Here is a 16,211-nt window from a genome sequence, read left to right on the forward strand (position 1 = left end):
TTGTTGCGTTTTAGGCAACATTCAGTGGCAATAAGTGGCGACATCAAAGGCATGTTTCACCAAGTCCGTCTTCTGCCTCCTGATAAACCACTCCTCCGATTCTTGTGGCATGACATGAACAAAGCAGCTCCCCCTTCAGTGTATGAGTGGCAGGTACTCCCCTTCGGTACGACCTGCAGTCCTTGTTGTGCAATCTATGCACTACAGAAACATGTGAAGGAATATCAATCTGACAAAGATGTGCAGTCTTCAGTAATGCAGTGTTTCTATGTTGATAACTGCTTGCAGAGTTTTCCATCAGCAGAGTTGGCTCGAACACTCCTAGACAAATTAAGAAACCATCTATCAGAAGGAGGCTTCGACCTTCGCCAGTGGGCCAGCAATAATCCTGTTGTGATTAGCCATCGACCATCTGAGGTAAGAACGGCAAGTAATGAACTTTGCCTGACTGAAGACAAGCCATCTGGCCCACATGAACGCACATTAGGATTATTGTGGAATTGTGAGACTGACTTGTTTGCCTATAAATACAGAACTCTAGCCTCACACCCCACCACAATGCGTCGTATCTATGCACTTGCCCGTCTGTATGACCCATTAGGCTACTTACTCCCATTCACAACACGCGCCAAAACCTTGGTGCAAGAGCTATGGAGAAAAGAGAGAGATTGGGACGACCCTTCCCTTCCACACAACCTCTTAGAGGCATGGAAGTCCTGGGAAGAAGAACTTTGTTATCTTCCTCAAATTGCCATCCCACGTTGCTATACTTCTAAGGAAATGGATGTTTCTACCACAGTTTGAGACATTCATATCTTCTGTGACGCTTCGGAGCGAGCATATGGTGCTGTCGCATATTTGAGATCAGATGATCTTGAAGGTCATGTGGAACTGAGTTTCTTGTTAGCTCGCTCACGTGTTGCTCCTAAACGGAATTTAACAATACCCAGACTGGAGCTATGCGCAGCCCTACTAGGCGCACGCCTCTGTGAGCTCATACAAACAGAACTCACCTTACCAGTCAGGACTACCACCCTTTGGACTGACTCGACAACTGTACTTCACTGGCTTCAGTCAGATTCCTGCCGTTTCAAGGTATTCGTAGGAGCCAGAGTCTCAGAAATTCAAAACCTCCAAACAGTCAAGATTGGAGATACATCAATTCAGCCACAAATCCTGCTGATGATGTTACGAGAGGTAAATCTCTGAAACAGTTCCTTAGCCCAAACAGGTGGACCGAGGGTCCCTCGTTTCTGCATGAACCTCCGAATAACTGGCCCACAGTTACAGATCTCCATCCTGATGATGATCAGACTGAGTTAAAGAAATCCTACTTTTTTGGTATTGTCAGTACCCCCTCCCATACATACACACCCAGCTTCAGAACCTATCAAGAGCTATTGGATTTCACGGCTCGTTCACTCTCCAACCAAAAGGGTAACATTCCTTCTGCAGCTGATTATCTAACAGCAGAACAAGAAATTCTTCGTCAGGCACAACTGGACAGTTTCGGTGAAGATTTAGCCCGTTTACAGTCAGACAAACCCCTCTCATCCGACAGCCGTCTATTGTGTTTGTCACCAGTGTTGTGCAGGAATTCTGGACTTATCCATGTAGGAGGCCGACTATGGCAAAGCCCAGACTTGGAATTGAATGTCATTCACCCAATAGTACTTGATCCTGCTCATCCAGTGACCAAACTGATCATACAAAATTATGATGACAAACTGCATCATGCTGGTTCAGAAAGACTTTTTGGTGAAATACGTCGGAAATTTTGGATTCTCAGAGGAAGGGAAGCAGTACGCAGGCATCAGTATAGCTGCGCTGCATGTCAGAAATGGAGAGCACAGCCCATCATTCCAAAAATGTCAGACTTGCCTGCTGCTCGTCTTAGGTTATTCAAACCACCTTTCTACTCCACAGGAATAGACTGCTTTGGACCATACATGGTCAAGATCGGCCGCAGATCGGAGAAAAGGTGGGGAATAATATTCAAGTGTCTCACGACTCGGTGTATACATCTTGACCTCCTAAACAGCATGGATACAGACTCCTTCCTCATGGCCCTCCAACGATTCATTTCTCGACGAGGAACACCCCTGGAAATTATATGTGATCAAGGAACTAACTTCAAAGGAGGAGAGAAGGAACTACGGGCAGCTTTTAACAACCTTACTCCGACTCTACAGCCGGTCCTGATGACTAAAAGAATCCATTTCAAGTTCAGTCCCCCGCATGCACCCCATTTCGGTGGAGCCTGGGAGAGGGAGATACGTTCTGTGAAGAATGCTCTGAAGAGAACCATTGGTGCACAAATGGTCACTGAAGAGGTCTTAAGAACAGTCCTAATTGAGATTGAAGGCATTCTTAACTCAAAACCCCTAGGCTATGTATCCTCAGACATTGCAGATATTGATCCCATAACCCCAAACCTTCTCATCATGGGCCGACATGATTCGTCACTTCCCTTGGTATCTTATTCTGATTCTGACCTTCTAGGTCGACGACGATGGCGACATGCACAAATATTGGCAGATCACTTCTGGCAGCACTTCATAAAAGACTATCTACCATCCCTCCAAAGAAGACACAAATGGCAGAAGGAAAACCCAGATCTCACATTGCACTCTGTCGTAATGATCATGGATTCACACCTTCCACGTGCCCTTTGGCCCGTAGGAAGCGTGACACGCCTCCTGAAAAGCCCAGATGACCACATCAGAACCGTGGAAGTCTTAGCACAGGATAAAACCTATATCCGCCCTGTCTCCTGTCTGATCCCACTGCCCCCGCTTCCAGACAAAGACTGATTCTGATCATATCAACATATTTCTCACTAGAAATATGGGGGCGGCTGTTGTAAAGACCCACCTTTTAGCACATCCCAGCACACCCACTCACTTCACCAGATGCACCTTGTTTAGTTCTCTCACCTTTGATTGGGTGTGGTGCTTGTCCTTAATTGCACTCACCTGTCACACATTATATAAGGACTGCATTTACTTTTGGCTCACTCTTTCTTCACTCCCACACGGGCGGCAGCAGAGGTGAGGTTTTGTTTAGGTTTTGTATTTTATGTATTGTTTAAGGTAATGCGTAACTTAAATCTCTGTTTTCTTTCAGCATTGGCAGTCCATGTGTGTCTTTCCTTCCTTCCTTCTTTGCTTCATTGATTTGAGAATTATTGATTGGAGAATAAAATGAGAACCCCGTGAATGATTAGATGTCTGCTTATTCTTATTCTAATCGGATGAGCCCATGATGCTGATTACTCAACCCTGAGCCTTCCGTCCTTCATAACAGTCCCTGCCCAAAAAGGATTCAGCGAGGTAATCCGATCTAAAATTCTTCTTTTTCTTTTGAAATGACGTCATTTTGCTGAGGGTGGAAATCAAATGCGGCGATAGTTTCCACTATCAGCAAAGAAAGAAAGAATGGATGAATGAATGGAAATAAAAACAAACTGACTGACTGATAAAACCTGACAAGACTTGACCACGACTCAAAGTTAACCTCCACCTAGACAGGCCAAAAGGGTGGATGAATTTATGTGTTTCTTTTTACAGGAGCAGAAAGATGCCAGCAACATCCGAGGTTGCATACCGATTTAACTTTTAAATGCCACTTTCTGTGTCTGTGAATCTACCAGGGGTGTGTTATTCATGGGTTTGTGTTGTTCATAGAGATTACTGTGAGAAAGAGTGTATACACCTGCGCAGCGTTAACATTTACATTTCTTTTCTACAGCATTACAGTTCTTCATGTGACTTGATCATGTGATTTATACCAGAACAACTAGTTAATGTTTTTCTACTACAAGATTTCTGGGTTTATGTGTGAAGAAACTGTGTTTACAGGTTATGAGTGGTGATGCTGTTACACTGTGTTTTGGGGAAAATGTGAAGGTTATTTTGATTTCACTTCCAGATCTTGTTTTTCAGGCCATGATGGTGTGTATGCAGGCTCCTGGCGGAGCCAGTTTTTAAGCAAACTTAATATGCAAATCACACTAACATCTTTTACTGCAGGATTATAGGTCCGAGGTGGTGCTGCTCCAGAGGGGGAGATGCCCTGATGTTGCCTGGGACATGATCTAGCTAACCTTTTTCTTTAAGACAGGAATCTGGTTTTGATGAGTTGACTCATGGGAGTGTCCATGCATCAAGAGGAGGGGCCCAGGATTAACATGAAACAATGAATTAACATTAAACTATATTTTATATGATTTTTGCAGCGATTTGTGTGATTAACAGTTCATTCAACGGGTATTGAACCTATGCAAGTGGTGCATCCATGTTCAGATGAGGCTTTGATGGCCTATAAGTGAAGTTCACTGAACTAAAGAATGTGGTTTGATGATTGTTGACATGCTCTCCAAATAGAAGTTTTTCCTCCTAGCAAGGAAATACAGGTGCAGCAGTCATCTCCTGAGAAATCTTCAGAGGCCCGGTGAGAAGCAAGAACCATTCCAGGCATAGCTGACAGCCCAGGCAGTGGTTGAGGTCAAAAGTCGAGCTGGTTGGGGCCAATCATGAGATTAGACTTTGGAGCCGCAGCAAGGACCACGAAGCTGCGTTGAAATGAGAACTGTGCCAAGGGGGATTTCCAGAGGCCAACAGAGGAGATTTTGGACAACAGACGGGCACCTGAAGGATGAGGGGAGCGTGCCAAGCTCCATCGACAGAGCACGGGGAGTCCGAGGATGACATCATGATTCTGTGAAAAGCACAGGAACCAGAACCTATGGTGGTGATAACAGCAGTTTCCTATGAACATCACCTAATGCTGTGTCACTGTACTGTGCATACGATGACACTCTGAAGACTGCTGGGATCATAACAGCAGTAAGATAACTGGATCCACCACCCTTTCCACAGAGGGGTTTTTTTCTGCAGTAGAAGAGTCATAAGTATTCCTATCACAGGACAGAAAGTTCTCCACGCCCTATTCCCATGGGTAGGGACTGGAAAACATGCTGGAAAAAGATTCGGCTTGTTCCTCAATGCATCCTGCAAGGTCAACGAGGGACATAACCAAGAAATGGACGCTCTCTGAATTGCTGTAATGCAATATCGTGTAGCACTGGACATGATCCTGGCTGAGAAAGGAGGATTGTGTGTCTTATTCAACACCATGTGCTGCACCTACATACCAGATAATGTACATTCTTTAAACATGGCTTCAGATTCTAAAGAGACTGTTGATCGGCGTTGGAGTTTTCCTGGTTTTATTTTACTTTATTATATTTTATTTTATTTTGCTTTTCTTTACTTGTGTTATAACTTGTTTAAAGGCTGTAATTTCACAGATGATAAGTTTATCACTCACAACATACGCAGATGTACCACAAACCGATGAAGATCATGAAGACTTCTTTTCCTATTTGTTAAATGAAGATGAAGTGCAACTAATTATGTAGTAACTGAAAATGTGAAAGACAAGTAGTTACTTACTGATGACTATGATGTAGACTCTGATACAAGTGTCTAAGTTGCCCATAAAAACCAGCAAATGCATTCTATGATGAACTAACTGAAAATACATGTTGTAAGAAGTTATGTCCTGATAAATGATATGTGTTTTGCCGTACAATTCAAATTGCTAAAAACAGGCTGGAATGTGAAAAGATTTTACCTTATTACCTTTATGTTTAGCTTACTTAAATTGCACAGTAATGCCTGTACATAGCGTGTCAGCAAATTCTTTAGCTGCAACAAAGTGATCACATGAGGAAGTTGCTCAAGTTTAGTCGACGGAACGTGTCAGGCAATCGTCCATGTACATGAATTAACTCTGGGCCCGTGATTCTTTGCTTTCCTGAGGTTTTTCTCCTTACACTAGGCAACCTGGGCAGCGCGGCGGAGACTAGACCGTCCCATACAGCCCATGTGTTTGCAACAAACTTGCCGTTTATTTTGCAATTCGAGCTCAACACTGCCCCTAGCGTCCTGGAGCACTTCCGTTGTGTTTTGGATTTTGCATGTGTTTTGGAGTTTGTAAGTGTTTTGGAGTTTGTACATGCTTTGTCTCTAGGGGCCACCGTACTACACCTCGTGAAAGACCTACCTGTTGACCACTGGGGAACACTTCCACGTAGAGGGACCCAAAAGAAAAGAAGTCATCGTGTTGGGAGACGTGACTGGATGGAGACACCTGAAAGCAGTGACTGTGAAAACTCTGAAACAGCCAGAGTACAGTACTGACTTAGAGTATCACCACAAGCTCAGCATCAAACATTTTCATTTATTTGGCTCTCGGAGGAGGCGGACGCACTTTTTCTCCTCTCCCTTGTCTTCCCTGCTAGTTCTTATGTCCTTGTCTAGTCTCGTGTCTTTTTTGGATTACTTTCCCTGGAACACTCTCTCACAGTCTGTGTCTAAAACCTAAAAGAGAATTATGGATTTGATCAACTGGTCTCTGAATGCTATTGACACCCTTTAACGAGAAGTCTGGGCTCGGGAGAACCCGAGTGCCCTGGAGGTACTTTCCCTGCCGGATACACGATGGATAGGTGGCAGAGGATCGTGTGCCTGGCGGGACTGTCGATCGAGGACGCTGAAGATATCTACCTATTCGGAACCATGATAACAGGGTTCTTGCTGATCGGAGCTGGCTTGGCCCTGGCTTATCGGAGAATTAAGAGAGCAGAACCGGCTGTTCAAACCCCCACAAGGCTGCCCGCTGGGATTGGAACGACAGGTGCGACTTCTCAGAAAGGGCTCATTGAAGGCAGCATAGTTAAGAGCTTGGAGGCGCTTACGACTGCAGTGAATGCTCAGAATAACAACTCTGAGCGTATGTATGTTGGATTACATCAGGAAAGAATCAACTCAGAACAACATCTCTGGGCGGAAGCTGGATTACATCTCGGATCAGTTGGCTGCGGTCGTGAGGTCTCAGAATCTGCTATGTGAGCAAAAGAGTGACAAGACCACAGAATCGACGGCTAATAACATCATGGAGAAACTCGCAGCTATTAATGGGAGATTGAGAGACCAGTGTCGGAGTGTTAAAAACAGCTTGAAATTCTCATGAGTTGTTTGCAAAAGAAAACCATCATAATGCGGCTACCCCTTCGGCGCCAGCTGTGGGCTCAAGGCTGGAGCCGAACAAAAACTCCCTGATAACGACTGTGTTGAGTCTGTCCTTCCCATTCCCTACAAGGCCACCTGGGTTGGCTGGAAGACTGTTTACTTAGCCTGGCGGGGCGAAGGACACTGTCTCAGCTGAACTCTGGACACGCACACACATACATATACTGATACTGATAAGCACTCACTGACGCATCACCCTCCCTATCCAATGCCACCTCCAACGCTTACCTCCCCCATGATGTGGACATCGGGTCAGCTGGAGGCGCAGTCGAAGATTGCAGCGGTCCCAGATCAGATGTACACACTGGAACACTTTCACATGTTGCATAGGGGACTGGCGACACTTTTAAGGCAAGTGATTACTTGCCAGGTAGCTGCAAAACTGTGACGCAATCTGCTGTGGTGGCATTAAAGTCCTGCCAGTTTACAGTGGCTGATTTGGTCCCTAAAATCCAGAGAGTAATTATTCATGGTAAGGAATTCATGTGGACACTGAGCGCGTGGACACTAAGCCTGTGGGCAGGCAAGGACATTTAAACAGTGAGGCTGATGACCTACCATTTCTTCGTGTGACTGCTTCTGGTCTAAAAGGGACTCCAATACCAAAATCGATGAATTTGACACATAGAAATGCTGGATGATCAGGCGATGTGTCAAACACAATGTTTTCTGGCTTAGTGTCTCGATGGTAGACACCCTTGGATTGCATTTCTGCGGCTGCATGTACCAGCTGTCTCATTATGACCAGACAGACAAATGAAAAATACGGTCAAATAATCAGATTTACATTATCCATTAAAGTTTGCCATATATGTTATCTTGCCACTCGCTGACCTTAACCTCCCTCTCGTGCACAAAGGTGCTTCTGTTTGCCAGGTAGACTTCCAAGTCTATGTTTTTTTAGCCTTTCAAAGACCATAATGAGTTCGTCTTCCAAGTCATACCAGTCGTGTTAAGCGGGCGTCACATTGCTGCTCGTAGCCTCTGGTCCTGCCCCCACTTTTATTAGCAATGCCACCTTCTTGGGAATCTCGGTCATTTTACCATTAAGAAGCTTGAGAAACAGAACATCAAGGTCAGTGTTCAAACATTAGGCTGTTTGAGGTACACGTTGGGGGAAAACAACAGAAAAAGACAAACATTTCTTACCACTGGTAGGTAGCTGACTAAAAACTGAGCAACGTGCTTAATCACCACCTGCATTACAGAGAAAATGTGTTTTAGAAAAAGAGAACAGGAGGAACTAGAAGAATTGTAAAGTGCACACATAAGAAGCCATACTGGGAAATTGTCTTCTCTGCGTTTTCCAAAGAAGACAGTCCCAAAGCCTCCTTCACCCAGCTTATCCTGCTCTTCGTATTTTTCTTCAAAGTCCTCTATAGAGAGACAAAACAAACACAGGGGTTGTGATTAGTTGTATGTAGGAAAGCTGACTTTGCCTCAATGTACACATCCATACAGTCTTTGTTAGAAGCTTCCTAGTGATTAGCAGATGGATACCAGCTAAACTCTTGAGAGCTTGGGAAAGAGGCTCTATCACTGCAGGTGTGGTGTGAACTTACCTATGTACTTCTTACCTTTAGTGTAACTTTTGTATGTGCTGTGTGTATCTGACTCATAGACGGAGCAGCTGGCCTCCTCCTGTGAGCTTGATGGTCTTTTTACTGCGTGGTTGTTTTGTTCCATCGCTGCTTGACTTTCCTTTCCTGCTCTTCTTTCTGAAAGCAGCTGCAAAAACCAAAACCAATTAGACCTCTGAACTCCACAGAGGCCTACAGATGATCAATAACTATAAAACAAAAAATCTCTGAATCTCTCACTTACACTTCTCCAAGACAAGATGGCTGAGGCCAACCGGACTTTTGCTGCCCTTGCTTCTTTGGGAAGCTTTTTCCAGTCTTTCTGTGGCACCATCTTTCTGTTTGGAGCTCTTGATTCGCCCATCTGACGTCCTGTCCTCTATCCTGAGGAACCAGGGATCAGTGTGGCGGTCTGCAGTTTGTACAAAGATCACTTGGTTACTACTGAATCAAAACACCTGAAGTAAAAGCCCCAAATTAAGATGAATTTAACAGGTAAAGGACTTTACTCACCTAGATATTTACGCACACCCACAGCACGTGGTGTGTCTGCTTCCAAAAAGACAAAAAACAAACTAAAAACCAGCAACAAACAACTTAAACATTTACAAAGAAAGAACAATACAGTATCCACATCTGAACCAAAGAGTAAAACAGTGAAATGTGGATTATTAAATATTAGGTCTCTCTCCTCCAAGTCTCTGTTAGTACATGACTTAATAATTGATCAACAAATTGATTTACTCTGCCTTACAGAAACCTGGTTGCAGCAGGATGATTATGTTAGTTTAAATGAATCAACACCCCCGAGTCATTCTAACTACCAGAAATCTCGAAGCACAGGTCGAGGGGGCGGTGTGGCAGCAATTTTTCACGCCAGTCTATTAATTAATGAAAGACCAAGACAGACTTTTAATTCATTTGAAAGCCTGATGCTTAACATTGTCCACCCCAGCTGTGAAACTCAGAAACCAGTCTTACTTGTTATCATCTATCGTCCACCTGGGCCTTACACAGAGTTTCTGTCTGATTTCTCAGACTTTATATCTAATTTAGTTCTGAGCTCAGATAAAATAATTATTGTGGGTGATTTTAACATCCATGTTGATGCTAAAAATGACAGCCTCAACATGGCATTTAATCTGTTGTTAGACTCAATTGGTTTCTCTCAAAATGTAAAAGAACCCACCCACCACTTTAATCACACTCAAGATCTTGTTTTAACATATGGCATAGAAACTGAACATTTAACAGTGTTTCCTGAAAACCCTCTCCTGTCTGATCATTTCTTGATAACATTTACATTTACAATAATTGATTACGCAGCAGTGGAGAGTGGACTTTATCAAAGTAGATGTCTTTCTGAAAGCGCTGTAACTAAGTTTAAGAATATAATCCAGCCACTGTTATCATCGTCAATGCCCTGTACCAACACAGAGCAGAGCAGCTATCTGAACGCTACCCCAACAGAGGTCGATTATCTTGTTAATAATTTCACCTCCTCACTACGTACGACTCTGGATACTGTAGCTCCAGTGAAAACTAAGGTCTCTAATCAGAAGTACCTGACCCCGTGGTATAATTCTCAAACACGTACCCTAAAGCAGATGAGTCGTAATCTGGAGAGGAAATGGCGTGTCACAAATTTAGAGGATCATCATTTAGCCTGGAGAAATAGTTTGTTGCTTTATAAGAAAGCTCTCCGCAAAGCCAGAACAGCTTACTACTCATCACTGATTGAAGAAAATAAGAACAACCCCAGGTTTCTCTTCAGCGCTGTAGCCAGGCTGACAAAAAGTCAGAGCTCTTTTGAGCCAACCATCCCTTTAACGTTAACTAGTGATGACTTCATGAACTTCTTCACAAATAAAATTTTTTAGCATTAGAGAAAAAATTACCAATAATCATCCCACAGATGTAATATTATCTACAGCTACTCTTAGTTCCATTGATGTTAAGTTAGACTCTTTTTTTCCAATCGATCTTTCTGAGTTAACTTCAATAATTACTTCCTCCAAACCATCAACGTGTCTTTTAGACCCCATTCCTACAAAACTGCTCAAAGAAGTCCTGCCATTGATTAATTCTTCGATCTTATATATGATCAACCTATCTCTAATAATCGGCTATGTACCACAGGCCTTCAAGGTGGCTGCAGTTAAACCTTTACTCAAAAAGCCATCTCTAGACCCAGCAGTCTTAGCTAATTATAGGCCAATCTCCAACCTTCCTTTCATATCAAAAATCCTTGAAAGAGTAGTTGTCAAACAGCTAACAGATCATCTGCAGAGGAATGGTTTATTTGAAGAGTTTCAGTCAGGTTTCAGAGTTCATCACAGCACAGAAACAGCTTTATTGAAGGTTACAAATGATCTTCTTATGGCCTCTGACAGTGGACTCATCTCTGTGCTTGTCCTTCTTGACCTTAGTGCAGCATTCGATACTGTTGACCATAATATCCTATTAGAGCGATTAGAACATGCTGTAGGTATTACAGGTATTGCACTGCAGTGGTTTGTATCATATCTATCTAATAGACTCCAATTTGTGCATGTAAATGGAGAGTCCTCTTCACACACTGAGGTTAATTATGGAGTTCCACAGGGTTCAGTGCTAGGACCAATTCTGTTTACATTATACATGCTTCCCCTAGGCAGCATCATTAGAAGACATAGCATACATTTTCACTGCTATGCAGATGACACCCAGCTCTATCTGTCCATGAAGCCAGATAACACACACCAATTAGTTAAACTGCAGGAATGTCTTAAAGACATAAAGACTTGGATGGCCACTAACTTTCTGCTTCTTAACTCAGATAAAACTGAGGTCATTGTACTCGGAACATCTCTAAAATTAGAAATATCCTGTCTCAGAGTGACGCTGAAAAACTAGTTCATGCATTTATTACTTCCAGGCTGGACTACTGCAATTCATTATTATCAGGATGTCCAAAAAACTCACTGAAAAGCCTTCAGTTAATCCAAAATGCTGCAGCAAGAGTACTGACAGGGACTAGAAAGAGAGAGCATATTTCTCCTGTTTTGGCTTCCCTTCATTGGCTTCCTGTTAAATCCAGAATTGAATTCAAAATCCTGCTCCTCACATACAAGGTCTTAAATAATCAGGCCCCATCTTATCTTAATGACCTTGTATTACCATATCACCCTATTAGAGCACTTTGCTCCCGCTCTGCAGGCCTACTTGTTGTTCCTAGAGTATTTAAAAGTAGAATGGGAGGGAGAGCCTTCAGTTTTCACGCACCTCTTCTGTGGAACCAGCTTCCAGTTTGGATTCGGGAGACAGACACTATCTCTACTTTTAAGATTAGGCTTAAAACTTTCCTTTTTGCTAAAGCATATAGTTAGGGCTGGACCAGGTGACCCTGAATCCTCCCTTAGTTATGCTGCAATAGATGTAGGCTGCCGGGGGATTCCCATGATGCATTGAGTTTTTCCTTTCCAGTCACCTTTCTCACTCACTATGTGTTAACAGACCTCTCTGTATTGAATCGTATCTGTTATTAATCTCTGTCTCTCTTCCACAGCATGTCTTTTATCCTGTCTTCCTTCTCTCACCCCAACCGGTCGCAGCAGATGGCCGCCCCTCCCTGAGCCTGGTTCTGCCGGAGGTTTCTTCCTGTTAAAAGGGAGTTTTTCCTTCCCACTGTCGCCAAAGTGCTTGCTCATAGGGGGTCATATGATTGTTGGGCTTTTCTCTGTATCTATGAAGCGCCTTGAGGCGACATTTGTTGTGATTTGGCGCTATATACAGTGGGGCAAAAAAGTATTTAGTCAGCCACCGATTGTGCAAGTTCCCCCACTTAAAATGATGACAGAGGTCAGTAATTTGCACCAGAGGTACACTTCAACTGTGAGAGACAGAATGTGAAAAAAAAATCCATGAATTCACATGGTAGGATTTGTAAAGAATTTATTCGTAAATCAGGGTGGAAAATAAGTATTTGGTCACCTCAAACAAGGAAAATCCCTGGCTCTCACAGACCTGTAACGTCTTCTGTAAGAAGCTTTTCTGTCCCCCACTCGTTACCTGTATGAATGGCACCTGTTTGACCTCATCATCTGTATAAAAGACACCTGTCCACAGCCTCAACCAGTCAGACTCCAAACTCCGCCATGGCCAAGACCAAAGAGCTTTCGAAGGACACCAGGAAAAGAATTGTAGACCTGCACCAGACTGGGAAGAGTGAATCTACAATAGGCAAGCAGCTTGGTGTGAAAAAATCAACTGTGGGAGCAATCATCAGAAAATGGAAGACATACAAGACCACTGATAATCTCCCTCGATCTGGGGCTCCACGCAAGATCTCATCCCGTGGGGTCAAAATGATCATGAGAACGGTGAGCAAAGATCCCAGAACCACACGGGGGGACCTGGTGAATGACCTGCAGAGAGCTGGGACCAAAGTAACAAAGGTCACCATCAGTAACACACTACAACGGCAGGGAATCAAATCCCGCAGTGCCAGACGTGTTCCGCTGCTGAAGCCAGTGCATGTCCAGGCCCGTCTGAAGTTTGCCAGAGAGCACATGGATGATACAGCAGAGGATTGGGAGAATGTCATGTGGTCAGATGAAACCAAAGTAGAACTTTTTGGTATAAACTCAACTCGTCGTGTTTGGAGGAAGAAGAATACTGAGTTGCATCCCAAGAACACCATACCTACTGTGAAGCATGGGGATGGAAACATCATGCTATGGGGCTGTTTTTCTGCCAAGGGGACAGGACGACTGATCCGTGTTAAGGACAGAATGAATGGGGCCAAGTATCGTGAGATTTTGAGCCAAAACCTCCTTCCATCAGTGAGAACTTTGAAGATGAAACGAGGCTGGGTCTTCCAACATGACAATGATCCAAAACACACCGCCCGGGCAACAAAGGAGTGGCTCCGTAAGAAGCATTTGAAAGTCCTGGAGTGGCCTAGCCAGTCTCCAGACCTCAACCCCATAGAAAATCTGTGGCGGGAGTTGAAAGTCCGTGTTGCTCGGCGACAGCCCCAAAACATCACTGCTCTTGAGAAGATCTGCATGGAGGAATGGGCCAAAATACCAGCTACTGTGTGTGCAAACCTGGTAAAGACCTATAGTAAACGTTTGACCTCTGTTATTGCCAACAAAGGTTATGTTACAAAGTATTGAGTTGTATTTTTGTTATTGACCAAATACTTATTTTCCACCCTGATTTACGAATAAATTCTTTACAAATCCTACCATGTGAATTCATGGATTTTTTTTTCACATTCTGTCTCTCACAGTTGAAGTGTACCTCTGGTGCAAATTACTGACCTCTGTCATCATTTTAAGTGGGGGAACTTGCACAATCGGTGGCTGACTAAATACTTTTTTGCCCCACTGTAAATAAAATTGAATTGAATTGAATTGAATTGTGGTAAAGGTCGGCCAAGATTTTGACCACATGTCAGAAACTGGATCAAAATTGGACTAAACTCACTTGAACTCTGACTTTGTCTGCACTTAGAACTATCACAAGACATTAAAACAAAACATCGGGCATTGATGACATCACAGGAATCTAACATTCTAATCTATGCAAACTGTCTCCATGGCTACATAATATCAAATTAAATCATAGCAAAGGAGTAAAAAGCAGGATCAGTCTTAGGGTGTATGTTACATGTTTACCAGTTTGGATGAGTGAGTGCAATACTTCATCGGCCTGTGTTGTAGCAACCTGTTGAACCTGCTGAGAAACTTTTCTTTGTCCACTCTGCCCCAAACTTCACATGCTCCATAAAAGTCGAGGCCTAGAGACCTCTGCATAGTTATTAGCATTAGGTTATCAGTATCATCTGATATATATGACATTTACAGTACAGTACTCACACATGACATAGGAGGAATAAATATGAACTTTTTGACATAAATTTGATCATATGAAATTGGATTTTTTTTAAATATGAAACTTTTTCCTTCCGTCATACTTCAGAAATATAATATATTAAGTTTTTGAACATTTTAAAACATTTAAGTTTGCTCGTTGTATTTATAAGATCCTACATGGACGTGCTCCACAATCATTGGTCAGTCATGTTAAAATCCATTATCAGTGGAAAACAAACCTGATCCTCTACTACAGGCGGTTGTGCAATACCTTTTAGACATAACACTCAGCAAACAGTTATTATCAGTTAAAGTCAGTGAGATTTGGAGTGATACATGACACATGACGGAATAAGACACGCAGACTTAGCATGACGAACCGACGAGGAACACGTACACTGTAAATACATACAGAGGGAAAAGAGGACTAGAGATGAGACATGGACATAACTAAGCACAAACAGAACATGATGGCTGGAGGGGAAAACACACGTGACAGAAGGAATGGGTCACAAGGGCAAAACATGTAAACGAGAGGAGGAGACGGGAGAAAAAGACATTACTGAAATACATGAAGGGCCAGGGCTGGGGCAGCCAACCAGTCACAGACAAACAGCCACATTTTTTACTGTGTCACCGCAAAGAGCCACATCATACACCTGGGCACACATGAACATCACCCATCCCTTCCTCTGTCCTGCGTTCAGTTTTGGGTATCAAACTTAGGACCCTAACCCCATCAGGCCGGGGTCTTTGTGTGGAGTCTGCATGTTCTCTCCAGCTTCCTCCCACAGTCTAAAGACATGCAGTCAGTGGGGGTCTTCTCGCCCCGTTCACGTTCACACAGAGATGCATTGAAGATCACCTTGTGGTTAGTGCCTTCTATTCGATGTACAGACTGAATAATAACACCTTCTAATTAGTTCTGTCTCCTATTGGTGCTCTTCTACGAGTAATCAGTGCTTGATGGCTTACTAAGCTTAACGTTTTTCACAACATTGATAACAAACACACACAAAACAACAACAACATATATTATCTAAAAAAACTTGATTGGACCACAGTTTTGATGTTCATCCTACATGTTTATTGAGATTGTCTAATGTCTGCGACGGTATCTTCTCCCACGTCTGCGGACACCCGAGGCCTTGTGGGCTCTCCTGCGTCCGCGAACGGGGCGAGAAGACCTCGCACGTTTGCGTCTATACCTGCGTCGTGGCATCGTCCAAAACGGCGGTACCTGCTCCACATCACGGGTTCTATTTATGGACTCACCTGGCAACTTTAGTGATGTCACTGCTGATGTTGTGCCTCTACAGAAACAGCATCATAATTTCATATTTTGTCAACACTTCCTAGCAGTATGTAACTACACAATAAATGTCAGGGTTTGCATGTTGAGATATGAATGGAGGACCCAAGATGCAGGCACTGCTGATGTGAGTGAGCTTTATTTATGGAGAGTGACATACAAACAAAGGCGAGGGAGGCGAGAAACAAAACTAGGAAAACCTAAACTGGGAAAGCTGAGAACCAAATAAGAAACCTGGACACGAGGTAATGGAGTTAAAACACGAAGGATGACAAGCAGGAAAAACAGCATGGAGGAACACAGACGGACCAGTAACGCACACAAGAGGACGAATGCTATAAATTAGTGATGGCCCGCTTGA

At 43.4% G+C, this 16,211-nt stretch overlaps 1 long non-coding RNA gene across 1 annotated transcript in view; it reads right to left on the bottom strand.

Moving 5' to 3' along the window:
- LOC146490442 (uncharacterized) overlaps positions 1-16,211 on the bottom strand; it is a 150,629-nt gene that overhangs the window by 67,981 nt on the left and 66,437 nt on the right. The gene's annotated exons all lie outside the window — the stretch shown is intronic.

The sequence above is a fragment of the Neolamprologus multifasciatus genome, unplaced genomic scaffold (genome assembly GCF_963576455.1).
Source record: "Neolamprologus multifasciatus unplaced genomic scaffold, fNeoMul1.2 chr13_unloc_1, whole genome shotgun sequence".
Taxonomy (NCBI): Eukaryota; Metazoa; Chordata; class Actinopteri; order Cichliformes; family Cichlidae; genus Neolamprologus; species Neolamprologus multifasciatus.